This window comes from Danio rerio, chromosome 17 (assembly GCF_052040795.2).
Source record: "Danio rerio strain M-AB ecotype USA chromosome 17, GRCz13ab, whole genome shotgun sequence".
Classification (NCBI taxonomy): Eukaryota; Metazoa; Chordata; class Actinopteri; order Cypriniformes; family Danionidae; genus Danio; species Danio rerio.
The window spans coordinates 58,644,867-58,661,324 of record NC_141037.1 but is presented as its reverse complement, the minus strand read 5'-3'; positions in this window follow the sequence as shown (position 1 = coordinate 58,661,324).

Here is a 16,458-nt window from a genome sequence, read left to right as displayed (position 1 = left end):
GGAATGATTTCTAATCCTATTACGTGTCCCAAGGGTGGTGAAGCTGCATTAAGCGAACGCCGGGGCTTTGTGATGCAGGGTTGTAGCAGAAGGGAATACGAGTGCGCCTGAAAAACGGGGTACTAGTGTGGGCAGCCGGTTCCCTGACCGGGAGCGACGCACATCCTGGAGGAAAAAATAATTTGCAATTTCTACACCTCCAATCTCCTATTCAGGGCCCGAGACTTCACAGAACAAAAGTCAGCGCCTCAGTCTAAATCTTGTCTGACAATGCGTAGCAGCCCGTGCTATTTTAGGCCCTTTGTGGTGCCAATCTCCCATCTCTCCTGTGACATTTTTCCAAAGAAAAAGTAGATTTCCTAGAGACTCTGCCCTTTGAAACTTCCACAGTGTGTTCTGGCACATTCAGGGTCCTTCTCTGCGAGTTCCTCAACACGCCACGAAATGAGTAGCAGCTTTTTTTAAAAGCAAAGCAGGCAAACGGTGTCATTTAATTTACATTAAAAAAGCCAGGGTGTTTTCGACTTGAATTTTCAAACGGTTAATGATTGTAATGTCACCCTGATATGATCGCGCAGATGTGTACGACCTTTTTTATGAGTCAGGTTTTACTATTTACTGATGAGCACAAGAGACACGTCAGTTCCTTCATTAGCACCTCGTGTGAATCCCGTCCGGTCCGGCATGCGTATAACTTTCCTTCCGCAGTCGAGCAGCTCTCGGAGCTGGCAAAGAGCGTACATCACATTAATTTGCCACAGAGGATTTGGATATCACGCCATGTCATTATTCAGCCAAATGAAAAGAGTCGAGGGGGGGGAAGTCGCTCTAAATAACACACTTCTAATTGGCTGTGTTTTGCGGTTAATTTCCATAAAAAGGCTGAGAGCAGCCCACCTCTCCTGGCAGGGTTTGCATCTCTGGCTCTTTTCACCATTAATCAGGGAAATACTGGTTCTGCTCGAGCCTCGGAGGGCGGCGGGTCGCGCTGTTAAATAGGAAGGGACTGACACTATATCTTCTCCAGAGCACTGTAATTGCATAGGTGTAAATTACTGTTAGAAATGCAAGTTTTGCAGAGCAGAGTTTTTAAAAATGGTAAAAAAAAAAAAAACAATGACAATTTAGCATCTAATAAGGCTCCCATGTAAGATTGCTGAGGTGCTAATTATGCATACATGTTTTTGTCACTAATATAATTGTTCGGAGAGAGAGAGACTGGCTGCTTTTCCGTAAGAGTTGCCGCATTCCTTTACGGCGTGCATTGTGTGGTCAGCGGTGGTTTTAAAAAGCTGCTCTTTGTGATGGCGTATTCAGACCGCTACTGTACCGGCGCTGCGGTGGAGCCCGTAATGCAGCGTGCACGACCCTGCTGCTGTGATTTTCCGGCTGTCATTTAGTTCTGGGCGCTGAAGGCCACTGAATAAAGGTGGTCTTAACGGAGCGACCCCCTCCCTTCGGGCCCTGCGCATTAGTGGATTAATTTGGTTTGCGTGGACTCGAGCAGTTAGTATCCCAGCCTTATCTTCCTTCAAAACCACTACTGAGAGCGTAGGATGCTCGATTATTTCATAGGCTGGGGTGAAGATTCAATGCTTCTGTTTGCTGAAGAACAGTTTCAAACAGAAGCTTAGTGCTTTAAAATGAACGCTTGACGGTGGGGCAAAGGTAAATAATCTGGTGTCATTTTCAACAGTTGCTGTTTTGACTGGAATTATTTGGCAAGTCGACCCAGCAGACGCTGACTAAACCTTTATCGCTCCCTCACCAAGGCTCTGCGTGATGATTATTTGTTTAGTAAAAGCGGCCATATTGGACTGTTCTCCCACCGGTCCACTTTAAAGCTTCATAGACGGAGAGCAGAAAGATGGAGCTGCCAAGTGAAGCTTTATGAGGACAATTTAACATAACGGTCAAATAAATACTGGTGTTAAAAACACGGCATTACCATATATCTGACTGACATCTTCACTGCGTTCCACTCATTTCACTATGTGTGACTTAAATAGCTGTAAAACACAGAGAAGCTCAAACCCTGAGTGCAGCTTTGAACATCAACACAACTGTGGATATTCATCGAGAGGTTTTGAGACCATGCAACAGATGCGTTACTGACACATTTAGACTTCTGAATGAAGTGACTTTGTCATTTGCAAACATGCACTGGCTTAAATATGAGGTAATAAATGCAGAAACCTAAATTATGTTTCAGTAATGCGTTTCAAATCATCTATAAAACCTGACAGCGATGTTTTTATTTGATACACTCGTTCTCTTTTTCAGCAGAAAGTTGTGTCACCTGAAAGGTGCTATACCAGGGAGTTACCAGAGGTAGTTATCGAACATCAGGTCACTAAAGTAGGGAGCGGAATGCTGGTGGAGCTGATGGTCTATTCACCTGCACTAGACGCGGATATATCTGAGGGTGCGGGTGGTGAGGGTAGTATTGGGGATGGGATATATCTGAGGGTGCGGGTGGTGAGGGTAGTGTCGGGGATGGGATATATCTGAGGGCGCGGGTGGTGAGGGTAGTGTTGGGATGGGATATATCTGAGGGCGCGGGTGGTGAAAGTAGTGTCGGGGATGGGAAATATCTAAGGCGCGGGTAGTGAGGGGGGCGCGGATATATCTGAGGGTGCGGGTGGTGAGGGTAGTGTCGGGATGGGATATATCTGAGGGCGCGGGTGGTGAGGGTAGTGTCGGGGATGGGATATATCTGAGGGCGCGGGTGGTGAGGGTAGTGTCGGGGATGGGATATATCTGAGGGCGCGGGTGGTGAGGGTAGTGTCGGGACGTGGATATATCTGAGGGCGCTGGTGGTGAGGGTAGTGTCGGGGATGGGATATATCTGAGGGTGCGGGTGGTGAGGGTAGTGTCGGGATGGGATATATCTGAGGGCGCGGGTGGTGAGGGTAGTGTCGGGACGTGGATATATCTGAGGGCGCTGGTGGTGAGGGTAGTGTCGGGGATGGGATATATCTGAGGGCGCGGGTGGTGAGGGTAGTGTCGGGACGTGGATATATCTGAGGGCGCTGGTGGTGAGGGTAGTGTCGGGGATGGGATATATCTGAGGGTGCAGGTGGTGAGGGTAGTGTCGGGGATGGGATATATCTGAGGGCGCGGGTGGTGAGGGTAGTGTCGGGGATGGGATATATCTGAGGGTGTGGGTGGTGAGGGGGACGCTGATATATCTGAGGGCGCAGGTGGTGAGGGGGACGCGGATATATCTGAGGGCGCAGGTGGTGAAGGGGACATGGATATATCCGAGGGCGTGGGTGGTGAGGGTAGTGTCGGGGATGTGGATATATCTGAGGGTGCGGGTGGTGAGGGTAGTGTCGGGACGTGGATATATCTGAGGGTGCGGGTGGTGAGGGTAGTGTCGGGGACGTGGATATATCTGAGGGTGCGGGTGGTGAGGGTAGTGTTGGGGACGTGGATATATCTGAGGGTGCGGGTGGTGAGGGTAGTGTCGGGGACGTGGATATATCTGAGGGTGCGGGTGGTGAGGGTAGTGTCGGGGACGTGGATATATCTGAGGGTGCGGGTGGTGAGGGTAGTGTCGGGACGTGGATATATCTGAGGGTGCGGGTGGTGAGGGTAGTGTCGGGGACGTGGATATATCTGAGGGTGCGGGTGGTGAGGGTAGTGTTGGGGACGTGGATATATCTGAGGGTGCGGGTGGTGAGGGTAGTGTCGGGACGTGGATATATCTGAGGGTGCGGGTGGTGAGGGTAGTGTCGGGGACGTGGATATATCTGAGGGTGCGGGTGGTGAGGGTAGTGTCGGGACGTGGATATATCTGAGGGTGCGGGTGGTGAGGGTAGTGTCGGGGACGTGGATATATCTGAGGGTGCGGGTGGTGAGGGTAGTGTTGGGGACGTGGATATATCTGAGGGTGCGGGTGGTGAGGGTAGTGTCGGGACGTGGATATATCTGAGGGTGCGGGTGGTGAGGGTAGTGTCGGGGACGTGGATATATCTGAGGGTGCGGGTGGTGAGGGTAGTGTCGGGACGTGGATATATCTGAGGGTGCGGGTGGTGAGGGTAGTGTCGGGGACGTGGATATATCTGAGGGTGCGGGTGGTGAGGGTAGTGTCGGGGATGGGATATATCTGAGGGTGTGAGTGGTGAGGGGGACGCGGATATATCTAAGGGCGCAGTTGGTGAAGGGGATGTGGATATATCTGAGGGTGCGGGTGGTGAGGGGGACGCGGATATATCTGAGGGAGTTTGTAATCGTAAAGTGAAAAGTAGGGGGGTGACTGATCGGAAAACGAAGAGTGGGGGGCAGTTTGTGGTCGTTAAGTAAAGAGTGGGGGGGTGATCAGTAAGCAGAGTGGGGGGCAGTTTGTAATCGTTATGTAAAGAGTGGGGGGGTAAGCGATCTATAAGCAGAGTGGGGGCAGTTTGAATCGTTTAGTGAAGAAGAGTGGGGGGGCAGTGAAGATGGGGAGGGGGGTTGAGCGATCGGTAAGTGAATAGACGGGGGTGTCAGATTAGGCCTGCCAGATTCATCTATCTATGGCCAGTCCACCCCTGCGAAGCACACAGACTGATGCTCAGAGAACATTTGCACAGCCTGCAGAGATGATTTATTTATTATTACATTTTTCTCTTGTTTCTGCTCAGAATATCTACAAATTCTTCAATTCTTATTTTCAGAAATTATGAATCAAAATTAAAGTTTTTTTTTTTTTTAAACGGCCAAACTAATCAGCCAATGGTGTTCGCAGAATATTCATGTTTATTAAGCCTTATTAAGCCTGTATTCCTTACGATTATTCTGTTTACTCCATTGGTGGATTATTTGCTCATTTTAAGTAAAACCTCACTTAATTTTGGTCCAATATCTCTGTCAAAAATAAGATAATAATATAATAATCTTGATTTAAGAATTTTGAGATATTTTAATTAGAATCAAGATAAAGAAAGGCATCTTTGCAGTGCGTTATATTCACCTTACATTCCCCTAATGGTGGTGTGTTTAGTGAGGTCATCACGCAGCCCACACCCGAACCTGCTTAAGACATCAGAGATTCTTCATAACTCTGCTCTTCTTTCTAGCGGCATCTAATTTACGAGCGCGTGCGATGCCAACTCACTCTCCAAGGAGAGCCCATTTTAACACCTCAAATGCTTTAATGCATCCCAGCTGACCTTAATTATAAAAACACAGCGCTCGTGCCTGGATACCTGCCGCAAGCTCAACGTTAATAGCCGCATCCTGCGAAGAAATCAATAGGAACGGGTGAAATCACAGTATCTAGACACTCTCCGCCCTTCCCAGAGGAAGAAAGTCATGGTTTTCTCCTCATGTTAGCGCTGGATGCACGCGGGGACGGATCGGCAGTAATCCTGCAGTGTCTGAGAACGGGCCCGTTTTAAATTGACCCATAATTTTGAGTTATTGCTGGTGAGTCCCCGGCGTTGGGCCATGGCTGCGCTGATAAACTGCTCAGACAATAGATAACTTTTTATGCACCTCCTCATGCAGAGCACAAATATTATCACGAGTTCATGAATGAACTCTCGGCTGCAGTTAAGAGCGCCTTTAATTAAAGATCAATAGTGTCGTATATTCGACAGCGCTGAGCCCCCCGGAGATCCCACTTCCGTCCTCGCTGAAGGCTTTCTCTCGGGTGTGTACAGATTCATTCATTCGCCCTCAGCAAGAAGGTCGCTGGTTCGAGTCCCAGCTGGCTCAGTTGGTGTTTCTGTGTGGAGTTTGGATGTTCTCCCCATGTTGGCGTGGGTTTGATCTGGGTGCTCCCCCACAGTCCAAACACATGCGCTATAGGGGAACTGATCAACTGAATTGGCTGCAGTGTGTGAGTGTATACGACTCAACAAGCCGAATTCTGAAAGAGACAGCAACATCCCCACCTGAATGATGATGTTGCCACTCTGCATAGTCCTTATTCTAAATCTCATTTAGTGTTTTAAACAATTAGTTAGCAAAGATTAGTATTTACGTGTTTAATGATTAAAATTAAATTTGATTATAAATACTTTTTCAGGAAAAATTTTATTTGAAAACATGAAAAAAAATTATAAAATATTCATTCATTCATTTTCTTGTCGGCTTAGTCCCTTTATTATTTTGGGGTCGCCACAGCAGAATGAACCGCCAACTTATCCAGCAAGTTTTTACGCAGCGGATGCCCTTCCAGCCGCAACCCATCACTGGGAAACATCCTCACATACACTCATACACTACAGACAATTTAGCCTACCCAATTCACCTGTACCGCATGTGTTTGGACTGTGGGGGAAACCGGAGCACCTGGAGGAAACCCACGCAAACGCAGGGAGAACATGCAAACTCCACACAGAAACGCTAACTGAGCCGAGGATCGAACCAGCAACCTTCTTGCTGTGATGCGAACGTGCTACCCACTGCGCCACTGCGTCGCCCCTATAAAATATTCAATTCAATTAATTAATTAACTTTACATTTTGAAATTATGTATTTTACTTATGTTTATTTAATGTTTAGTATTAATACATTTAAAATACACTCAAAAATATATTTTTTTACTTGTTCAAACTACCTAATTAAAATGAGCTGAAACAACACAATTATTGATAGATCATTGGGACAGCGTAATTTTTTTATGTTCGATCCATATACATTTTTTTTAAAGTCTTAAGTTAACTTAATCAATTTATGTTGGGACAACATGAATGGATTGTGTGGACCCCTGCGTTTTTTACAGTGTAGTGTTATATGGTGTCTTGACCTTAGCATGAACTGAGGGTACAAATTGGTTCCTATAGGGCAGGGGTGTCCAATCTCAGTCCTGGAGTGTTTACCTCCAACTTGCTTCAACACACCTGCCAGGAAGTTTCTAGTATATCTAGTAAGAGCTTGATTAGCTGGTTGAGGTGTGTTTGATTGGGGTTGGAGCTAAACTCTCCAGGACACCGGCCCTCCAGGACCAAGTTTGGACACCCCTGCTATAGGGGAACAAAATATATAATTGTACCTTTAAAGGTCCCAAATTGGTCCTTTACGGTACAATTTTGTACCCAAATGTGCTACAAAAGGTATTTTTTAAATCTAAATCTGAATTTGTGTACCTTTATAGCCCATTTGGGTACAAAATTGTTCTCTGAGGACCAATTTGGGACCTTTAAAGGTACAGTTATATATTTTGTTCCCTCTAGAAACAAAACTGTACCCTCACTGTACCTGTTTTCTGACAGTGTGTGTGAATGAGTGCGTATGGGTGTTTCCCAGTGCTGGGTTGTGGCTGGAAGGGCATCCGCTGCGTAAAACATATGCTGGATAAGTTGGCGGTTCATTCCGCTGTGGCGACCCCTGATTAATAAAGGGACTAAGCCAAGTAATTTAGAATAGGCTAGAATAGAAGCAGTGTGTGTGTGTGTGTGTGTGTGTGTGTGTGTGTGTGTGTGTGTGTTGTTTGTTGTGTGTATCCTCACGAGGGTCCGGACCTGCGATCAAAGCTCTGGCCGCTCTCCAGCAGCAGCAGCACACCTGAGGCAGGTGTTTGTGGATCCGGATCTGCGGCCGCGGGCTCACACACTCCCTCAGATCTGTGTAATCTGCTCGGACGCCGCTTGACAGAACAGAAAAGCACCTGCTGATGCTGAGAGTCCCGCCGGGGCAGGATCCCTCCCGCAGAGTCTGTAGAGTCACACGCAACATTCGGGTTCATGAAGTCAGGACATCCACACGGTAAAGGGGCGGTCGGGAGTGTTGAAGGGGCGGGTCACTCAATACTCTCTCATCATTTACTTGCTTCGAAGTCTCTGTTGAACACAACTGTGGGTGGCTCAGTGGTTAGCACTAGCCTCAAAGCAAGAAGGTCATTAGTTTGAGTCCCAGCTAGGCCAGTTGGTGTTTCTCTGCAGAGTTTGCATGTTCTCCTCATGTTGGCGTGGGTTTCCTCTGCGTGCTCCGGTTTCCCTCAATGTCCAAACACATGCACTATAGGGGAACTGATCAACTACACTGGCCCTAGTGTATGAGTGTGTGAGTGAATGAGTGTGTTTCCCATTACTGGGTTGCAGCTAGAAGGGCTTACGCTGCGTAAAACATATGCGGGAATAGTTGGTGGTTCTTCTACTGTGGCGACCCCTGATAAATAAGGCACTAAGTTGAAATTTCACATTTCTAGATTTTGATCTTCATTGTTTTATGTTTAATCCACTGAAATTTATTGAAACAATTAAGTTCACCTTATTGATTTGTGTTGGGACAACATGGTTACATTTACATTTAGTCATTTAGCAGATGCTTTTATCCAAAGCGACTTACAAATGAGGACAAGGAAGCAATTTACACAGCTATAAGAGCAACAATGAAGAAGTGCTGTAGGCGAGTTTCAGGTGTGTAACGAAAGTGTAAAAAGCAAAACATTAGTCAATTTATTTATTTATGTAATACAGTTAGCGGTAGAACTAGAGAGGCAATTGCAGATTAGGAAGGGAAGTGGAGACTAAATAGTTGAGTTTTTAGTGGTTTCTTGTAGACAGCGAGTGACTCTGCCGTTCTGATGCAGTTAGGGAGTTCATTCCACCAACTGGGCAGATTGAGTGCGAGAGTTCGGGAAAGTGATCTCTTCCCTCTTTGGGATGGAACCACGAGGCGACGTTCATTCACAGAACACAAGTTTCTGGAGGACACATACATCTGCAGAAGTCAGAGCAGATAAGAAGGAGCAAAGCCAGAAGTCGCTTTGTAGGAAAACATCAGAGCTTTGAATTTGATGCGAGCAGCAACTGGCAGCCAGTGCAAACGGATGAGCAGCGGAGTGACATGTGCTCTTTTAGCTTCATTAAAGACCACTCGTGCTGCTGCATTCTGGAGCAGCTGAAGAGGTTTGGTAGAGTTAGCTGGAAGCCCGGCTAGTAGAGAGTCGCAATAGTCCAGTCTGGAGAGAACAAGAGCTTGAACAAGGAGTTGAGCTGCATGTTCAGATAGGAAGAGTCGGATCTTTCTGATGTTATAGAGTGCGAATCTGCAAGATCGAGCAGTTCTAGAGATGTGTAGTTTGTTTGTTTGTGTGCATTTTTACAGTGTAGTAAGTGTTTTTCCAGTTTGATCTCACAAGTCAGAGTAACTCTTTTACATTAAATTACTCTGCTCTGCACAATTCCTTCAAGCTGTCCCAACACAAATTAAGTTAACATAATTGTTTTTATAACTTAAAGTGGATTGTCGGGTGGCAGAGAGAGCTTAACGTCCTGCAATTTAAGAAAGCACATGCAATTAAAACAAAAACGCCAGCAAACCTAGAAAAGGTCTTCATCGGTTTGACAGCACATGTTGCGCAAATCCTCACAACACAAAAGATTTACAATCACTCTGCATTTCCTCACAACACTTTCAAGTAGAACAGAACACAGTTGAAATGTCAACAATGTGAACATTAAAACATTTTAGTTTAAAACTCTACGTTTTGTCACGGTTATTTCATCCGTTCACACTACCCCGGAGTTTTCGAGCCCTGAACTGTAGAATGTTGTCTTGAAAAGTCATTATTTTTATTCTGAAGTGGAACAAACGTCTCGAAAATTGAAGCGACATGAGAGTTGCATTACAATTTTGATTTGTGTGTAGTTTTATTATTGTGTGAACTAACCCTTCGGGACCTTCGGTTAGATTTAAACTCTTTGTTTTCCATTCACGCCTCCCACATTTCTAACACTGAGAGAGAAACGGTGTTAATCTGATAGCAAACACACATTTGAAAGATGTTTTTAGTCCGGTTCTGAACTTTAAACATACCATTAATGTCCAGGAAAATCTCTCAGATTTCTTTTAAAATATCTTTATTTGTGTTTTGGAGATGAACAAAGGTTTAAAACATTGAAATGACATGAGAGAGAGAGTAATTATTGACAGAGTTTTAATATTTGGATGAACCGAAAACCTGAACATGCTCCCTATACTGACACTGAGGAGAATACAGTGTTGGATAAAGCCACTGTTATTCATGTTTTGTGAGCAAAGTAATCTTGTACTTCATATTCTGAACTACACAGATGGATTTGAAGATGTTTATTAGTCTCGTTCTAGACTTTAAATGTACCATCGGAAATCCCTCAGATATCGTCCAAAATATCTTCAATTGTGTTCTGAAGATGAACAAAAGATCTCTTAAAAGTTAAAACGACATAAGAAGTCAGTAATTATTGACAGAATTGTCACTTTTCGGTGAAGTGAACACATGAACATGCACTCTATACTGACACTGAGGAGCATATTGTGTTGAATAAAGTCATTATTTTTGTCTAAGAAAATTGAAACGACATGAGAACTCATTACAATTTTTATTTTTTAATTTTCATTTTTGTGTGAACTAACCCTTTGGGACCTCCAGTTAGATTTAAACAACCTGTTTTACATTCACGCCTCCCACATTTTTTACCACTGAGAGAGAAACGGCATATTGAGATATATGACTGTATCAATCCGCTCTCCAGGGAAAAGGCTCAGTGTTTGGGGAGAGTGTTGATCCAATACACTACTCAACACCCTTAGAAGACATTTGTAGTCCTGTTCTGGACTTTCAATATACCATTAATGTCCAGGAAAATCTCTCAGATTTCTTTTAAAATATCTTCATTTGTGTTTTGGAGATGAACAAAGGTTTAAAACATTGAAATGAGAGTAATTATTGACAGAGTTTTAATATTTGGATGAACCGAAAACCTGAACATGCTCCCTATACTGACACTGAGGAGAATACAGTGTTGGATAAAGCCACTGTTATTCATGTTTTGTGCACAAAGTAATCTTGTACTTCATATTCTGAACTACACAGACGGATTTGAAGATGTTTATTAGTCTCGTTCTAGACTTTAAATGTACCATTGGAAATACCTCAGATATCGTCCAAAATATCTTCAATTGTGTTCAGAAGATGAATGAAGATCTCATTAAATTAAAGCAGCACGATAGTGAGTAATAATTAACAGATCTGTCATTTTTTGGGTGAAGTGAACACATGAACGCGTGCACTATGACCTCCAGTTAGATCTAAACACTTTGTTTTCCATTCACGCCACCCAAAATTGTCAGATTTTATCATTCATTTGTGTTCTAAACATGAACGAAAGTGTTGTTAAATTAAACCTAGAGGAGAGGTTGTCATGTATTTTCATTATTGTGTGAACTAACCCTTTGGGACCTCCGGTTGGATTTAAACACTTTGTTTTCCGTTCACGCCTCCCACATTCCTAACACTGAGAGAGAAACGGCGTATTGAGATATATGACTGTATCAATCCGCTCTCCGGGGAACAGGCCCAGTGTTTGTACACATTTTCGGGAGGGTGTTGATCCGATAGCCCACTCGATGCCGACTGGCTCCGGTTCAAGCCGCCGGGTCTCGGAGGGCCTGTTGACCGGCCCGCCCCTCCTACCGCGGTAAGCCAGGTTAAACAGTTAAACGGCAGCAGCAAATCCCGCACAGCCCTGTGGGAAATTTGTCTTTAATCCCAAACTTATAGGCACACAATCAAAGGCGAAAACCCTGAGCAACAAATCTGATCCCGAGATCTAACCCCCCCAACACACACACACACGCACACACACAGAAATCCGCGGCCTCCAGGGAAAGCGGGTGCGAGCGCGGGCCGGGCCCAGATGGATAAATAGCTAAATGATGAGACAGTCGGGGGACGCGGGAGAGCGCTGTCTGGCTACGGACGCTCACCTCCAATTTGGCAGCCGTGCAAAGAAAGGCAATTGTGCGGCGGGTCCCGTGTGGCGGCCGGCGCGTATCATTACAGGCTCAAGTGCAGCTTCGGGAATGATTAATGACGTGTCGGCCGTGAAAACAAAGCTGAGTGTACACCTGCGCGCGCGAGAAGAGGACAGGTACGCAAAAGGGCAGCAGACCCGATAGAGGCTCACCGGGGAGAAGGAGAAATCCGATTTATTCCACCCAGGAATTATGTGTGTGTGCTCAGAGTGTATATATATACACACACAGTGCTCAGCATATAGAAGCACACCCTCACGAATCTCTCTTTTAAATGCATGTGTTTAATAGGAAGCTCTACAATATTATATATGTGCATATACATTACATTAGTCAGTACTGAAGCCAAATCTGGAGCTCATCTAACAGAATTACGGTCCAAAAACTAGCACAGCCAAATTTAAATGCTATTAAAAAATATTAAATACAAATGATGTTGAAGTTGTGTAGGCTGTATTTTTTTTTTTTTTTTGCAATATTTTGCTTAAATTTGTATTATCTCTTAATTTTATTAATATTGCATTTTATTAATTTTATAATATTTTAATTAAATATCTCTGTTGAGTAAAATATTATTATTTATAATTATTTAAATATTAAATAATTTAAATATATATATATATATATCTGTTTAATAAATCTGTTTTGTCTAAATGCACCAAAATACACTGCCTATATTCACTGAGAAATTAAAACAAATTTTAATTTTCAAAATAGGCTGTACTCATTTATGCTGAGCACTATATATATATATATATATATATATATATATATATATATATATATATATATATATATATATATATATATATATATATGCTTGCATGCACACTTATATATGCACATAAATGCATACTTATATAAATGTGTAGATAAATGCTTATAAACAACCATGCATACATGCACACTGACATACATATCTACAATAGGGTCACAGAAAGACATTTAAAGAAGTGGAAAGTAATAATTACAGTCACTTTATTTTAAATGTACAATTCACAACGCAAAATGCTTCACTTAACTAGAATTATTGTCTTGTTTCTAGCCCAAACATCTCAAAATTCTGAAATCAAGAAGCATTTTTTGGACAAGCAAAAAAAAAAAAAAAAAAAATTTATTTTTTTATAGGGGTGCACTTATATATACTCAGCTCTCTCTGTATATATATATATATATATATATATATATATATATATATATATATATATATATATATATATATATATATACAGAGAAAGCTGAGTATATATAAGTGCACCCCTCACAAATCTATATATTTGTGCATATACATTAGATTAGTCAGTACTGAAGCCAAATCTGGAGCTGATCTAACAAAATAACTTACAATAGCGGGCCAAAAACTAGCACAGCCAGATTTATATGCTATAGAAACATATTAAATACAAATGATGTTGAAGTTTTGTAGGTTGTAATTTATCTTTGCAATATTTTGCTGGATTTTAACTGTATAATCTTTCAATTTCTTAATGTTGGGTGACTGAATTATTATTGTAATAAATAAACATCTGTTTCATAAATCTGTTTTGTTTAAATGCACCAACATACACTGCCTATATACACTGTGAAATGAAAACAAATATTAATTTTCAAAATAGGCTGTACTCAATTATGCTGAGCACTATATATATATATATATATGCTTGCATTATATATGCACATACATACATGCATACTTATAAAACAAATTGAACATAAATGCTTATAATGCACACAGACATGCATTTTAACACAAGGGGACAGAAAGACATTTAAAGAAGTGGAAATAATAATTATGGTCACACTTTATTTTAATTTTAAAGGTACAATTCACAACGTAAAATGCTTTACTTAACTAGAGGTTTTTGTCTCGTTTCTAGTCCAAACATTTAAAATATTGTTTTTTTTTTTATAAATAAAGAGTCAAAATGAAGTTATTTTTACATTAACACAAGCAAAATAATCTGCTTAATAATAATAATAATAATAATAATAATTATATATATATATATATATATATATATATATATATATATATATATATATATATATATATATATATATATATATATATATATATATTAAAATAATGAAGATATTTTGACGGTAATCATTGACTTCCATATTCGAAAATAAAAACACGCTTCAAATTATCTTCTTCAGTGTTCAACAGAACAAATAGTGTTTATTTGTGTGTGATTCTGTCCATTTAAATCCGATTCAATCCTCTTTGAATGTTGTTCCAGGATCAATGCAGATGCAGGAACATGGTAAATCTTCACACCACTCATACACAATGCAGTGCAGTGTCAGACAGTCTGCAGATACACAGATCATGTAAAATAAGCGTCTGAAATGGCCTGGCCTGCAGCAGCAGTGATTGATTGATTGATTGATTGATTGGGAGTTTCAGTGTTTTTGCAGCATTACTGTTGACATGAGTGTGGAGCTGTGTGGAGATCGCCGCTAATGAGGCGCTTTTAGCACAGGCAGACAGCGACACCCAGAGGACACCGCAGGAATTGCACTGCATTGTCTGATGTCAGTGCAACAATGCGTGCTTTTCGTTTTAATTCTCGGGTTTATTTGACAGGAAAAATGCACATTAATAATAGTAATACAGAAATGCACATGTGTTTTTATCACTAACAGTTGCTGCACTGCAAAAGATATTTCTTACTCAGATTTTTTGGCTTGTTTCTAGTTCAAATATCTGCAAATACTTAAATCAAGAAGCATTTAATTAATTAATAAGCATTAATTTTTGCATCTGCAGTGAATCTTTTGGCCAATGTTAAAATATAGTCTACCTAAAATATTCAACAATTCATCAATACACATTACAAAATGCAAATTTCTTTAAATATATATATATATATATATATATATATATATATATATATATATATATATATATATATATATATAAACTATCCACTAAAAATAATACTAGCCTTGAATTATTATGCTGTAAAATCTATCACACACATTTCATTCAAACACATACTGTACATCTCTATCAGACACAATGATCAATGAATATTAATATTAGATAAAGATTTTATTAAAGATGCATTAATCATTAATTCATACTGTAAACATGCAGAAAACATGTTCGTTTATCATTAGAACATGAACAGAAAGCTTATTAATATCGACTATTTACATCTGCATTGTCTTTAAGCCGTTTTATCCACTTGCTGGGAAATTATATTTTATTTATAGATATTTACATACAGTAGATATTTATTAATGCACCGAAACGATGGATTTTTACACTGCTGAACTTACCAAACTATTAATATTTAATAATTAATGTATGGTTACACACAGTCTGTCGGTAAAACTTCGGGTTATTGTGGCGTTTTGTGATATTGTGAATGCTGTTTATTAATTCTGCTTATTGGCCACACACACTCGATTAATCAATTAATATACAGTTGCTTTGTACTGAGCTTTCTCTGAATATTAAAGACCTTCATTTCAAGACAACATCATATGTTTCTTTCTCTGATTAATAATTAAGAATGTTTGATGATCTGAGATATTACAGTATGATAATCATGCGACAAAACTAGTAAGGGGGCAAACACTTTCACACCATGAATCTTGATTTAAAAGTCAATTATTTTCCCCATGTGAGATGTCGAGAGATGTTCAATTATCCACCAATCAATACTCAAACATATTCATGGATTATTCATATCAATGTGTTTGCTTGTATATTTCTTTTCAGATTTGTTTTCTGCTGCTTATATTTTCTGAACTTTTTACCATGAACTGTACACAGAAAATGCTTAATGCCTCACATCTTGCTAATTAATTATCACAAACACAAAAAAGCAAAGCAAACATTAGTGTCCAATTGAAAACAGCTTCGCCATAACTTTACATTTTTGAATATATCACAGTTACTCAAACCCTACAGCTCTCTCTCCTCCGCTCCTATATGTATTATTTTTTGTGCATGATTGACAATAGTTAAAGGAGAGATGTTGGAAAATGTGCAGGAAACACAGCGTCACAAAGTGTGAAAGAAACGACATAAATCACTCTTGTAGACCGAATGTCCCCACAAGTATAGCAACACCAGTACATTTTGTCCTTGTGGGACTCACAAATTAAGTATTTTATGTAGAAAAAGGGGGACAGAAAACCCACATAAAAATATTGTAGTAAATTACAGTAAATACTAGTGAGTTTTAACAACTTTACTACGCTCTAGTAAAGCACTTAAATGAATCAGTTGTGGTGATTCTACGGTTGCTATGGTAACACACCAGCTATAGTAATTGATCTGTTATGGTCATTTTACGGTTGCTATGGTAACACAACAACTATAGTAATTGATCTGATGTGGTGATTCTACAGTTGCTATGGTAACACAACAACTACAGTAATTGATCTGTTGTGGTGATTTTACGGTTGCTATGGTAACACAACTGCTATAGTAATTGATCTGTTGTGGTGATTCAACGGTTGCTATGGTAACACAACAACTATAGTAATTGATTTGTTGTGGTGATTCTACAGTTGCTATGGTAACACAACAACTATAGTAATTGATTTGTTGTGGTGATTCTACAGTTGCTATGGTAACACAACAACAATACTAATGTATCTGTTGTGGTGATTCTACAGTTGCTATGGTAACAAAACAACTACAGAAATTGATCTGTTGAGGTGATTCTGCAGTTGCCATGGCAATAAATTGCCAAGTATTTCAGC